Raw genomic sequence first — 14,551 nt, 5'->3', positions numbered from 1 at the left:
ATGCGTCTCCTGTAGAAGAACTACATCGGGTGAATGGCGCCTAAGAAACTGCAACACTACCCCTCGCTTTATCCTGTCTCCCAACCCATTAACATTCCATGATAGTAGTCTCAACTCACCACCCCCCATCCCCAAGAAGAAGCAGAGCGCCCCACACACAGAACCCGAAGACCGAGACAGTTAGAAAAAACAGTTGGATGCCCTGTGAACAACAACAACCACACACACCCCCCCACCCCCCAACTTAAATCCGTTACAACACCCCCCACCCTGCACCCCTGCGTTAGACTCAAAATCCACCCCAACTTGCAGTGTGCCTGTCGCCCCATCAAGAAACTAATCTACACAAAGAACTCCAGAGGAGGAAGAGACCCCTTCAGCCCTGCCACCCTCAGGCCAATCTGAAGGAAGGACTAAAGAATCATTGTCCAAACTCAGCTGGAAAAGTTGGAAAGTTCAGACATTGGGATCCACAAGTCACTCCTGCTCCGGCGAGCCACCGTCGGCGCCGCCGGGGTGCTCAGCGCGATCGTCCCTTTTTGGCAAAGAATCAAGCCAGTCACTGACACTGTCCGGTCGATCGAAGAAAAACGTTCGTTCCCCGTACTCAATACGAAGTCTGGTCAGAAACAGCATGGCGTACTTGAGGCCCAAGTCCCGTAGCCGTCTCTTGACACCCTGGAATCCCATTCTCTGCCTCTGAACGAACGGGGTAAAGTCCGGGTAAAAGTTCACGGTGGCATTCTCGAATTTCACAGGGCCCTTGTCCCGAGAGGCTTGCAGGATGGCATCTCTATCCCTGAAATGGAATAGTCTAGCAATGATAGGTCTCGGGGGGGCACCCGGCTGGACCTTTCCACCAGGGATTCGATGTGCACACTCGACCGCAAAGAATTTAGTAAGTCCGGCGGGAGCAAGATAGTTGGAGACCAGATCTTCCACCAGGAGGTCGGTTGCAGAGGCCTCGGGATTTTCAGGGACCCCAATAATGCGCACGTTGTTGCGACGGGACCTGTTTTCATAGTCCTCCAGACGACGGGCCAGCACATCCCGGGAAGAACGCAGATTCCCGATCTCGGTCTGAACATCCGTTACATCAGTGGTCAGGCTGGAAGTCCTCAGATCTAACGCCTTGACCCTCTCGTTAGTCTTTGCCAGGTCCGCTCTTATCAGCGTAACATCCACGGCCACCGTGTCGATCTTGGAGGCAAGAGCCTCATATTGCTGCCCCATGGAGGCCTCCATACTGGTGATAGCGTTCATTACATCTTGCAGCGACACTCCTGGTGTCGTACCGGAGGCAGCCTTAGGGTCATCAGGCGTGCGGCCAGCACTACTGGGGGATCCCTTCAATTGGGAGTAGTGATCCATGATGTTCGTCTGGGTCTGTCCCCCTCGGTGAGGCGTCTTGATCTTACGTCTCTCCGTCTCGGGTCTGGTGGCCATATTGGAGAAAGGACCCCGTAGGGGCCCGCACGACCTGGTGAAAATGGCCAGCCGGGATGTGGTCAAAAACAGTAAAACCGGCCAAAATCAACGTAAATGCCGATAGTGCAGAGCAAAAGGCGAGGCGCCAGGAGGACATACCACGGTGTGGGAGCACCGGGCAGGGCCAAGGGTAGATCCAAGCAGCGTTTCAGCCGATCCTCGCCGGGAGTAGGAAAGCGAAACTGAAAGTTAGGCAGGGGACCTCTGGAGGAGAGACCCCTCAGGCCGTTGTTATTCAACTACTCCCCGGCTGGCAAAGTAACCAAAACCCCGGTCTGGTCTCGGGGCGGGCCGCAAAGTTCGAGACGGCGTAAAAGTGGACCCCAATGTCCGATCTCAATTCTTCAAACAATGTTGGGATCGGCAAGAGTTCGTCTTCAAAAGCCCATCTTAAAAATCAGGATGTAGGAAGGGTATGTGCGAAGGGTGGCGCGGGTCTCGGGAGCCCTCTGCTCACACGACCATCTTGGATGCCCGCGAAGCTCCTCCTCGAGATATACATTATTAAAGGATAAACACGTTCTAGTGCTAAAAAAAAAAAATATATAACACAAAGTCAAAGTTTAAGGATGACCTCTATGGAGCCCTGGTCGAATATACTAAGCGGAGGCTTTGATCAAAATGTTACCTTCACAATTAGGGCCCAATTACGATCACGTCCGGAAAGCCCTTTGTATGGCTCGGATACAGAGGGCTTTCCAGACAAAACGTGCTCCGGGCGTCTAATCGAGCGAGTAGGATACGTCCTTGAGCATACAGACTCGATTCGCTTGAACTTCTATTGAAGTCTATGGGAGCCTGCATACAGACATGTACACAGGCTCCCATTTCAGAAAATGGGTGGGTGGGGAAAGCATACACCCATGGTGTGCCCACCACACTATGCATGCTTGGACCAAGTGACCCATGGCCACCCCCCAGGACCCCTTCAGAGGGCCCCAGGTGAAGGGGGGCCTGCTACACCCCCCCGAAGTATGTTTGAGTCAAAGGCTCCGGCTCGATCCGGCTGATCGATGCGTGCATCGCACTTGGTCGCTTGGACATCGGACCCATTGCGCTGCACGAGATGACCATGTTGTAGTTATCCGGAGAGCTTCGCTGACAGGTACGAGGCGCTCGGAGCACGAGGCAATATTCACATCGTACGTGCTTGCATGTACAGCAGTACGAGTCATTAGGAAACCGGGTCTAAGACTCGGACTCGCTTGCTACGGATCCTGTTCGGTACCCTTCTGAGCAAGATTGAAATTGGGCCCTTAGTCATTTTTATGGAGCTTTTACCCTCGACGTTTAGAATGGCACTTTGTCAAGCCAGATTCAGTGCAGGTTTGCCGGCTTGACTATCTGCGAGTCCCAGGTCAAATCCTGGAAGTCTAGAGCTCTGGAGCTTTCAGTGGGATGAACCTGAAATCCAGGCTTGGTCACGGTTGAAGATAGCCAGCCTGAATCTTGACGTCGAGTCGGTCACCTTACGGAGCTTTTTCCAAAAAATTCCTTAAAACTTCTCCAAACTTCTGGAACTTCTTCTTGAATTTTCCCATGAGGGTTCAAAATTTCCAAACCACAAATCCAAGGTTCTGCAATCTCCTAGATAGTCCTTCGGATGTCTGGACTACAATTCCTACAATGCAGCAGGCCAAATCCTTAAAAGTCCAGTACATGCACTCCAGGTTGGAGACTTTTGTTGGAAATGATGCAGGTGGGCTCTGTTAACCTGTAGCATGCCTGGAGTCCACTCATTCATCCTCTGGAAGCAAGGCAAAGTCCTTAGGGCTGTTGTTTTTAAATGAATGTATAATAATGGGTTTATTAAAAAAAAACTGAAAATAAAGTATTCTATTCCAAATAAAAAATATTCTTGCCTAAGCAAAGTGCAGTATAGTGAAATGTTAAAATACCTAATCCTACTCCAAACACTGTTTCTGTCCAATAAAAATCTGCATAGTGGTGTCTTTAAAGTTACTATTCAAAATCCAAAAGCTGCTTCCCTCTCAAAAAAATGCAAATTGATGATATGTTTAAAATTACTATTCCAACTCCAAAATATACTATCCTTAGGAAAGATGCAAGATAGTGCTGTGTTAAAATTACTAGTACTATAGCATAATATGCTTGCCTCTGAAATGATGCAAAATATGAAAGGTGCAGGATAGTGATATGTAAAAATTACTATTCCCACTCCAAAGGATACTTAAATCACAGAAAGAGCTGGGGTTAAAAATACTATTCCAACTCCAAAAGGTGCTTGATTCTGAAAATTTGCAGGATAGTGGTATGTTTAAATTACTATTCCTACTCCAAACGGTGTATATCTCCTATAAAATGCTGGATAGTGGTTCATTTAAAATTACTATTCCAACTTCAAAACATGCTTACCTCGGGGAAAACGCTGGATAGTGATGGGGTTTAAATCACTATTCCAACTCCAAAAGGTGCTTTCCTCAAGAAATGTGCAGGATAGTGGTATGTTAAAAGTACTATTCCTACTCCAAAGGGTGTTTGCCTCCTGTCAAATGCTGGATAGTGTTGTGCATAAAATTACTATTCCAACTCCAAAAGGTGCTTGCCTCAGAGAAAACACTAGATAGTGATGGGGTTTAAATTACTACTCCAACTCCGAAAAGTGCTTGCGTCAGGAAAGGTACAGGATAGTGATATGTTAAATTTACTATTCCCACTCCAAAGGATGCTTAAATCACAGAAAAAGCTGGATAGTGATGGGGCTAAAATTACTATTCCAACTCTGAAAGGTGCTTGCCTCAGAGAAAACACTGGATAGTGATGGAGTTTAAATTACTATTCCAACTCCAAAAGGTGCTTGCTTCAGGAAAGGTGCAGGATAGTGATATGTTAAAATTACTTTTCCCACTCCAAAGGATACTTAAGTCACAGAAAAAGTTGGATAGTGGTGGGGTTAATATTACTATACTATTTCAACTCCAACAAGTGCTTGCTTCAGGAAAGGTGTAGGATAGTGATATGTTAAGATTACTATTCCCACTCCAAAGGATGCTTAAATCACAGAAAAAGCTGGATAGTGGTGGGGTTAAAATTACAATTTCAACTCCAAAAGGTCCTTTCCTCAGAGAAAACATTGGATAGTGATGGGGTTTAAATTACTAGTCCAACTCCAAAAGGTGCTTGCTTCAGAAAAGTTGCAGGATAGTGATCAAGTAAAAATTACTATTCCTACTTCAAAGGGTGCTTGCCTCTGAGAAAAAACTGGATAGTGGTGTGGTTTGAATTTATATTCCTACCCTTAAACATGCACACCTCAAAAATAATACTAGAGATTAAGACAAACTTTTATTTCTAATCTAAAGGATTTCTAACTTTGTAAAAATACTGTATATTGATGAAAAATCAATCAATCAATCAATCAGAGTACTTGTAAAGTGCACCTCTTAGCCGTGAGGGTCTCAAGGCACTATGGGGTGGGGGGGTGCTGCTACTGCTCAAAGAGCCAGGTCTTGAGGAGTCTTCTGAAGGTGAGTAGGTCTTAGGACTGCCGTATGTGGGTAGGGAGGGTGTTCCAGGTCTTGGCAGCAAGGATTGGAGAAGTATCTGCCGCCGGAGGTCGTTCGTTGGAAGCGGGGGACAGCGGACAGGGTGAGGCTGGCGGAGCGGAGCTGGTGGGTGGCGGTGTAGAAGCTGAGTTTGCTGTTCAGGTAGGCTGGTCCGGCGTTGTGGAGTGCTTTGTGTGCATGGGTGAGGAGCTTGAAGGTGATCCTCTTGTCGACGGGGAGCCAGTGTAGGTCTCTCAGGTGGGGGTGATGTGGCTGTGGCGGGGGACATTGACGATCAGTCGGGCGGGGGCGTTTTGGATGCGTTGTAGTTGTCGTAGGTGTTTGGCTGGGATTCCTGCATAGAGTGCGTTGCCGTAGTCCAGTCTTGTGCTGACGAGGGCCTGTGTCACCGTTCTTCTTGTTTCGGTCGGGATCCACTTGTAGATCCTGCGGAGCATGCGGAGGGTGTAGTAGCAGGAGGAGGAGACGGCATTGACCTGCTTAGACATGGAGAGGGAGGAGTCGAGGACGAATCCTAGGTTGCGTGCATGGTCAGTGGGTGTTGGTGCTGTTCCCAGTGTGGTTGGCCACCAGGAGTCATCCCAGGCTGAGGCGGTGGGTCCGAGGATGAGGACCTCCGTCTTGTCCGACTTCAGCTTCAGACGGCTGCTCCTCATCCAGTCGGCGACAGCCTTCATTCCCTCGTGGAGGTTGGTTTTGGCGGTGTGTGGGTCCTTGGTGAGAGAGAGGATGAGCTGGGTGTCGTCGGCATAGGAGATGATGTTGAGGTTGTGATGGCGGGCCACTTGTGCGAGGGGGGGCCATGTAGACGTTGAACAGCGTCGGGCTGAGAGATGAGCCCTGGGGGATGCCGCAGATGATGTTGGTGGCTTCGGGTCGGAAGGGTGGGAGGCGTACGCTCTGGGTTCTGCCGGAGAGGAAGGACGTGGTCCATTCAAGGGCCTTCTCTTGGATTCCGGCTTCTAGGAGGCGTGTCTTTAGAGTGCGATGGCAGACCGTGTCGCTAACAGGTCCAGGAGGATGAGGGCTGATGTTTCGCCGTTATCTAGTTGGCAGCTGATGTCGTCTGTGGCGGCGATGAGGGCTGTCTCGGTGCTGTGGTTTCGGCTGAATCCGTACTGGGACGGGTCCAAGATGTTGTTGTCTTCCAGGTGGCGGGCCAATTGCATGTTGACAATTTTCTCGATGACCTTTGCCGGGAACGGGAGCAGGGAGATGGGCCGGAAGTTCTTGAGGTCCTTGGGGTCTGCCTTGGGCTTCTTGAGGAGGGCGTTGATTTTGGCGTGCTTCCAGCTTTCCGGGAATGTCGCTGTTTCGAAGGAGATGTTGATGACCTTCCGTAGTTGGGGTGCGATGGCTGCATCTGCTTTGTTGAATACGTGGTTAGGGCACGGGTCTGACGGATATCCTGAGTGGATGGAGTTCATGACCTTGCGTGTCTCGTCGTCGTTGACGTTGGACCAGGAGGTCAGGCGGTTGGCGCTGATAGTGTTCACAGGGGAGGCGGAGTCTGGCGTAGTCGGGGTGGTCGTGGTGTTGAAGCTGTCATGGATGTCAGCGATCTTGCAGTGGAAGAAGATGGCTAGTGAGTCGCACAGTTCTTGTGAGGGCGGGATGTCGTTGGCGTTGGTGCTGGGGTTGGAGAGTTCCTTTACGATGCTGAAGAGCTCCTTGCTGTCGTGTGCTTTGTTATCCAAGTGGTCTTTGAAGGAGGATCTCTTGGCTAATCTGATGAGGTTGTGATGTCTGCGGGTGGCGTCCTTGTGGGCTGCGTGGTTGTCCAGTGTGCGTTTGTGGAGCCATATCTTCTCCAGTTTCCGGCATGCGCGTTTGGAGGTCTGCAGCTCGTCGGTGAACCAGGTGGCTCTCTTGCTGGCGTGGCTGTTGAAGGGGTTCTTGAGCGAGGCGAGGGTGTTGGCGCAGTCATCGATCCACTGTCTGAGGTTGTAGGATGCGGTGTCTGGGTTGGTGGGGTCGGCGGGTGGGTTCTGGGTGAGGGTGGTGATCAGCTGGTCTTCGGTGACTTTGCTTCAGCAGCGACGAGGCAGCTGTTGGGTGCGGTGCTTCGTGGTTGGTTTCTTGAAGGTGAAATGGATGCAGCGGTGGTCAGTCCAGTGGAGTTCGGTGGTGTGGTCCAAGGCGACGTGGGTGTCTGTGGAAAAGACGGAGTCCTGTGCGTGACCGGCGTGGGTGGGTGCAGTGACAAGTTTTCTGAGGCCAAGGTTGGCGAGCTTGGCAAACAGGGTGGCGGAGTTGGCGTCATTGTTGTTCTCGAGGTAGAAGTTCAGGTTCCTGAGGAGGATGTAGTCCGTGGAGGCAAGTGCGTGGGTGCTGGAGAGGTCGGCGATGGAGTCGCTGAACTGAGTCCGGGGTCTAGGGGGTCCGTAGATGAGTGTTCCTCTGAGGGTGGTGTTGGGGTTGGTGTGGATCCGGAAGTGGAGGTGTTCGGCGGTGTTCAGGGTGTCGTCTGCGTGGGTGGTGACCTTGAGGGTGGACTTGTGGACGATGGCTATTCCTCCTCCGATTCCTGCGGGTGATCTTGTAGCCATCCGGGATGGCTATGGCGATGCCGGGCGCTGAGGAGTCGTTCCACCAGGTCTCAGTCAGGAAGGCCACGTCTGGGGCGGAGGTGTTGAGCAGATCCCAGAGCTCGACGGTGTGTTTGCGTGCGGAGCAGGTGTTGAGGAGTATGCAGCGGAGGTGGTTGAGTCCAGTCCTTGGAGGTTTGGTGGCTCTGTCGCATGTGAAGCTGCAGAAGCGGCAGGAGAAAGGTCCGTTGGTCCGTTTCGGGGCGGCCTGGAAGCAGGTGTGGTTTCGGCGGGCGTTGAGTGCGTGGAGGATGCTGGCATCGTAGTGGAGTCTGGTGTCGTGGCGTTCGCGGGGTCCGGGGGTTTGGGCGCTGGGCGCAGTCCAGGCGCGGATGGGCGCAAACGGCTTTGCCTTAGGCGCGCCTTCAGCGTGCCAGCGGCACACCCGCTGCGCGCGTCCGCTGCGCGACTGTGCAGCATCCGGCATATATGGGGAGGTGGGAGGGAGGAGCAGCTGGGAGGCGGGAGCAGTGAGTGGGCAGGGGGCGGGGCCGCAGGGGGCACTGCAGCGGGGAAACAGTGGTACAGAAAGCAAAATGGGGCACAATGGGGGGAAACGAGTGGCACAGAGCAGAAAACAAGGCACAAAGAGGGGGAAACAGTGGTACAGAGGGCAAAATGAGGCACAAGGGGGGAAACGAATGGCACAGAGCAGAAAATAAGGCACAAAGAGGGGGAAACAGTGTTACAGAAGGCAAAATGGGGCACAAGGGGAGACGAGTGGCACAGAGCAGAAAACGGGGCACAAGAGGGGGAGACAGTGGCACAGAAAGCAAAAAGGACGGAGGACACTTACCAGCGGCAGTGGCAGCGGCAGCAGGGGCACACAGTCGGAGCTGCGTGGAGGGGGTGCGACCTACCAGGAGGGTCAGGGGGTCGCTCACTCACCGCGCCGCGTCCGGCATATATGGGGAGGTGGGAGGGAGGAGCAGCTGGGAGGCAAGAGCAGTGATTGGGCAGTGTGCACAGCGGAGTGGGAAACGAGTGCAACAGAAGACAAGAGGGGCACAAAAAATTAGTGGAACAGAGGGCATAAGGGCATAAAAAACGTGTGGAACAGTGGGCAGAAGGGCACAAAAAACGAAGGAAAAACGAGTGGAACAGAGGGCAGAAAGGCACAAAATATGAGGGGGAAACGGGTGGAACAGAGGGCAGAAAGGCACATAAAACGAAGGGAAAACGAGTGGAACAGAGGGCAGAAAGGCACAAAAAACGAGGGAAAAACAGGTGGAACAGAGGGCAGAAAGGCACAAAAAATGAGGGGAAAATGGGTGGAACAGAGGGCAGAAAGACACAAAAAATGAGGGAAAAACGGGTGGAAAAGAGGGCAGAAAGGCACAAAAAATGAGGGGAAAACGGGTGGAACAGAGGGCAGAAAGGCACAAAAAATTAGGGAAAAACGCGTGGAAAAGAGGGCAGATAGGCACAAAAAATGAGGGAAAAACAGGTGGAGCAGAGGGCAGAAAACAAGGCCAATAGGGGGAGACAGTGGCACAGAAAGCAAAAAGGACGGAGGACACTTACCAGCGGCAGTGGCAGCGGCAGCAGGGGCACACTGTCGGAGCTGTGTGGAGGGGGAGCGAGCTACCAGGAGGGTCAGGGGGCGGCCTGGAAGCAGGTGTGGTTTCGGCCGGCGTTGAGTACGTGGAGGGTGCTGGCGTCGTAGTGGAGTCTGGTGTCGTGGTGTTCGTGGGGTCCAGGAGTCAGCAAAAATAAATTGCTAATACGACTAAAACATCAACTTATCTCAGTAAAACATTATGGGCCCGATTCCGATTTCGGACAGAAGGGCTCCGAACGATGGCCGAATTAGATCGTTCCGGCCGGATGCTTTTTGACTGAGCCATTCCGATGGGCTTGGTCAGAAAGGAATCCGAATAAGATTTCCGGATGGCTTACGATGGACTCGGAGCGCCCGTCCGCCGTTCGGAAATCATTCAGTACTCCCCCGGTCACCTCTTTATGACGGAGGGAGTACAATGGCAGTTTTTCACTGCCTTTTCGTGCCGGTGTTTCTGGCATGAAAAGCCAGTCGGAAACTGTCTTTGGGGGCACCAATTAGGGTGCGAGGCCACCAAATGGCGGCCTGGGGTACCTATGGTGCCCCTCTGTTGATCTCTGCCACCGGTGGCAGGCACCTTGGGGTGCCTGCTACAGGGTGCAGGGATGAACTACACCCCTCCATTTCACAATGCAGGGATGCATTCCGATCAGAATGCATGCTCCCATTGCAAAACATACGAGTGCAGGGACGTAACTGACGACAGTAGGTCATTCGGTCACAGTTCCTGGCCGATGTCGGAAGGACTCAGACATCTGAGAATCTTAGTTTTATTTATTTTTTTTTTTTTTTTATGTCAACATCTTTTTTATTAAGTCTCAGGTTGAGACACACAAAAGAAAAGGGTCACATTGACACAGCGATAAGCCTACAACCCTCATGGGGCCGGCCGCGTAAAAGAACTCAGGGTACAATCGCTGCGTGAATCAATATCTTCAAGCACGTGCGCCGAACTGCACATTAAGATCAAACAAGGTCCCATTAAGTCGCTCCAGAAGGGGGCCCAGAAGCGCCGTCCAGTATACTCCAGTGATACCCCGCCTTGTATATCGTCCCGCAAAGCGGGCAGGTACAAACACATCAAACTGAAACAAATAACCGGCCCAAGGGGCCCAACATTCAACCAGAGGCCTAGTAGAAGGCAGTCAAAAGAGCAGAGCAGAAGTTAGAGGGAACAGAGAGGAAGAGCAAAGGGAGAACAGAGAAAGCTTGGGGGGGGACAGCCCCGGCCACAAGGGCGTTACAGGTTGCGAGGGGTAAAGGGGAGCACCGCATCTTTCACCAATTGCAATGCTCGCAGCGCCGGGGGCATATTCCTAGCATATTCGCTCTTGCAAAGATAAGCCACAAGTGGCTGCCAGACCTTTTCAAAGCGGGTCGTGCGGGACTGTAGCCTAGCCGAGAGCAGCTCCATAGTGATGACTTGCCACAGTCTGCCGAACCACACGGCTAGGGGGGGTGCCTCCACCTTCTTCCAATACAGAGCGATAAGCTGTCTGGCGGCACCCAACATTTGCATCGCTACGGTCCAGTCACTGTGGGTGAGGGCCAGCAAGTCAACAGGTTTGAGTCCCAACAGTATTGTGCTAGCAGCATCAGGCAGAGGAAATCCCAGCACCCCTCGTATGTGGCTCAGCACCTCCTTCCAAAAGATAGCGATCACAGGGCAGGTCCACCAAATGTGCATGAAGTCACCAGGCACATGATGGCATCTCCAGCATCCGGGCGGGACAGAGGGGAACATCCTGTGTAGGCGATGGGGCGTATAATACCACTGCGTCATTATTTTATACGCGTTTTCTTGTTGCGGCACACTGCGATACACCCTAGGAACATCCCTCCACAGGCGGGTCCACTGCGCCAGGTCAATATCAGCACCTAGAGTCTCCTGCCAATGTCGCTGATATGTGTGAGCAGGGGGGGCAAGAGGATGTTGCAGAATCTGATAAATTTTTGATATAAGGCCCTTCGTGCCCGTACCAGAGCGGGCCAGCCGCTCGAACGGGGTGAAGGCCCGAGTGGCCCCAGGGTATATCGCGTCAGACAGGGCCCAGTGACGCAACTGCAGGAACTGCAATTCAGCCTCTGGGGGAAGACGGAACTCCTCTCGACAGTGGGCAAAGGACTTCATGGAGCTTCCGTCAAAGAGATCCGTAAGGACTTTGCAATCCTCACGTGTCCACCTGCGAAAAGCGGGGGTGTGGTTAGCCGGCGGGAACCATGGATTATCCTCTATGGGGGTGTGCGGCGAGGGGAAAGTCGTCAAGCCTTTCCGCACCGCTATCCTGTCCCACACGTCCAGGACCGTTCTCGTGGGGATCGCCAAGTAAGCACTAGGGGACCGTCCCGCCCTATGGGTCCAAGCGAGGTTCCAGATCGTACGACCTGTGACCGCCCGGTCAAGGTGCAGCCACCCCTTCTCGCTCTCCCTAATACCCCACTCAATTACAAACCGCAAGTGAGCGGCCCAATAATAGTCCACAAGATTCGGGCATCCCAGCCCTCCACGATCCCGCGGGTCTTAGTTTTATTTTGAACTACATGAAAAGTGTTTTCACAAACTAAACATTATTTATACTTCTTTTTTTATATACCAACAGGTTACTACTACATCCAAAAAACAAAATACCCAGAACATTTTCAAAATAATGCATTTTGAAATAGCCACAAAAAGTTGAGGCCAGCATATTGCAAGGTCATTTCCCTATATATAAACAGCAAAAAACAGATTAAACAGTATACAAACACAAATTAAACTAATTTTAAAACATCATCATAACAAATTATAAACAATGTCGAAATATTTTTTCTTTCAGCTTTTAAAAATGTCAAAGACCCTTAAAAAAAAAAGGGTCATTTTCGCATCAATAAATTATTATATTAAAATTGTACTTCTATTATTATAAATAAATTGTTTTTTTCTTCCACAGAAAAAGACATAGAATAGTTAAATGGATAGTTTAAACTTGATTAAGTAAATGGAGACAAATAAGCACAAAAACTGTTGTCCAATTATAAAACCTGAAACTGTTGTTCCTTTTCCAAAATTATATTATTATATTTCAGACAAACACTTTTAAAATACTTTTAATATGCTAACAATAAATATATTTCTCCTTTTTCAGGACACAACTCAACTAAAACTCACTCACAAAATGAAGAAACAACCTAAACAATATTATAAAGGTAAGATTTCACAAACAAAAACAAATAAAAAAATATTAACTATATTTCTCTCCCTAGGAAACTTTACAATAATATATATATATCTATTCTAGCAGCCCGAACCAACGTTGTCCGGGTATGAAATAGAATGTGTGTAATGTGTGTATTTGGCAAGGGCAATTTATTTTAAAATCTCGCGGTAGACAACATTTTTTGTTTCATTAGAATAGGGACGGAGAAGGCCCAGCTGCAGCCCTGGTTGCTGTTAGCAGGCGCGTGTAATTGGTGTAGTGATCCGCCGCCTGAGCCCGGCTACAGCCCTGGTTGATGTTAGCAGGCGCGTGTAATGTCGTTGAATGAGAGAGTTATCAGTCGCGAGTAAATCCGTTTAATGAGAGAGTTGAGTGACAGCGAGTAGGAGAGGCTGCAGTAATTGTACCCGCAGACACGCTCATTTGCGTGTTCCCCCGCTGGAGGCCCAGATGCAGGCCTGTTTGATGTTAGCAGGCGCGTGTTCCCCCGCTTGAGGCCCAGCTGCAGCCCTGGTTGATGTTATCAGGCGCATGTAATTAGTGTAATGATCCACCGCCTGAGCCCGGCTAGAGCCCTGGTTGATGGTAGTAGGCGCGTGTAATTTCGTTGAATGAGAGAGTTCAGTAACAGCGCGCAGGAGAGGCTGCAGTGTCGTTACTTACCAGGTCTCCAGGTGAACATGTTTGTCACACCCCCAGCACACGGCCACAGCAGACGATCTTCTGATTAATGTACGACCCACATGGCATGAAGGCCCGAACGTAGCACACGCCCCCATCGTTTCTCACGCCCCCAGCGTGCCCCTGGATGCGGAATTGCATTCACATGGCATGAAGGCTGGACACACGCCCCCAGCGTTTCTCACGCCCCCAGCGTGTCACACCCCCAGCGTCTCACGCCCCCAGCGTGCCCCTTGATGCTGCGCAGCAACGTAATTGGTGCTTGTATGTACGACTCACATGGCATAAAGGGCGGACACACGCCCCCAGCGTTTGTCACGCCCCCAGCACACACCCACAGCCTACGATGTGATGGCCGTACCACATGCCCACAGCCCACGCCCACAGCACAACGCCGACACGCCCACAAGGGACTACTTTGCTGGCACGGTTCTTTTACCTTTTAAATGTATAGAGGAGTTGGCCTAACAGCTAAGGTGCTCGACCTCGGACCTGGGGATCTGGGTTCGAGTCTTGGTAACGACGTCAAACATCCTGTGATTCTGGGCAAATCACTTAATCTCCCCTTGCCTGACAAAAATGAATGTGTGTCCTCATGTAACATAACTGGTGCTATGTAAAGCGCTCTGATACCTGATTCAGTTCGGATAAAGTTCGCGCTATATAAAACTCTGGAAAAAAAAATATATATATATGGTGGCCGTCTGCATAGCCTATGTCCTTCTGCTGCAACTGCCCTTTCCAACGCTGTATTGGGTGTTGTGATTGGTGCCGGGGTTACTGAGATTATCCGCCTCAAAGGTTTGGGCTCTCTCTTTATAATATTAGTATGGATAGTATATAATATAGTATGGATTTTTTGCAATTGTTTTATACATTTTTTTTATCCGTCTGCATAGCCTATGTCCCTCTGCTGCAACTGCCCTTTCCAACGCTGTATTGGGTGTTGTGATTGGTGCTGTGGTTACTGAGAAAACCCGCCTCAAAGGTTTGGGCTCTCTCTTTATAATAGTAGTATGAATACATATATCGATATATATATATATATATATATATATATATATATATTTTTTTTTTTATATATATATATATATATATATACACAAAGAACAGCGCTTCTTCCGGAGTGCTGGAACCCAAGGAAGTTGGCGCAGATACCGGCGAAGCAATCCGGTTAATTCAACACATCCAAAGGAACAACAAAGTTCATCTTGCTCTCTCAGGCAAAAAGGCAAAGGGATCCGAGATATAAAGTTTGCAGTTTATTACACAACGCGTTTCAGCTAAGGAGCCTTGTTCACGTGTAACTTCACACAAAAGACACCGACATTAAATAAAGTTTCAGTGTTACAGACCATCAGTCGACATAGACGTAGGACTACCAAATGGAAATAGCAGACAGGTTCTCAACTTATTTCAGCAATTTCGACTTGCATAGAGTAGTAACTGAAAATGTATATACATCGGTTTAACAGTCTTTGTAAAATACTTTTTTAGGTGAGCATACCA

At 50.2% G+C, this 14,551-nt stretch overlaps 1 long non-coding RNA gene across 4 annotated transcripts in view; it reads left to right on the top strand.

Moving 5' to 3' along the window:
- Nucleotides 1–14,551, top strand: part of LOC144767037 (uncharacterized) — a 369,045-nt gene that overhangs the window by 124,703 nt on the left and 229,791 nt on the right. For all 4 annotated transcript variants that reach the window (XR_013598037.1, XR_013598036.1, XR_013598035.1 and 1 more), the window contains one exon: nucleotides 12,290–12,350. This is a non-coding gene — a long non-coding RNA (uncharacterized LOC144767037). The remainder of the gene's footprint in view (nucleotides 1–12,289; nucleotides 12,351–14,551) is intronic.

This window comes from Lissotriton helveticus, chromosome 7 (assembly GCF_964261635.1).
Source record: "Lissotriton helveticus chromosome 7, aLisHel1.1, whole genome shotgun sequence".
Classification (NCBI taxonomy): Eukaryota; Metazoa; Chordata; class Amphibia; order Caudata; family Salamandridae; genus Lissotriton; species Lissotriton helveticus.
Note: the sequence above shows the minus strand (reverse complement) of the source record. Positions and strands in the feature narration are given on the sequence as shown.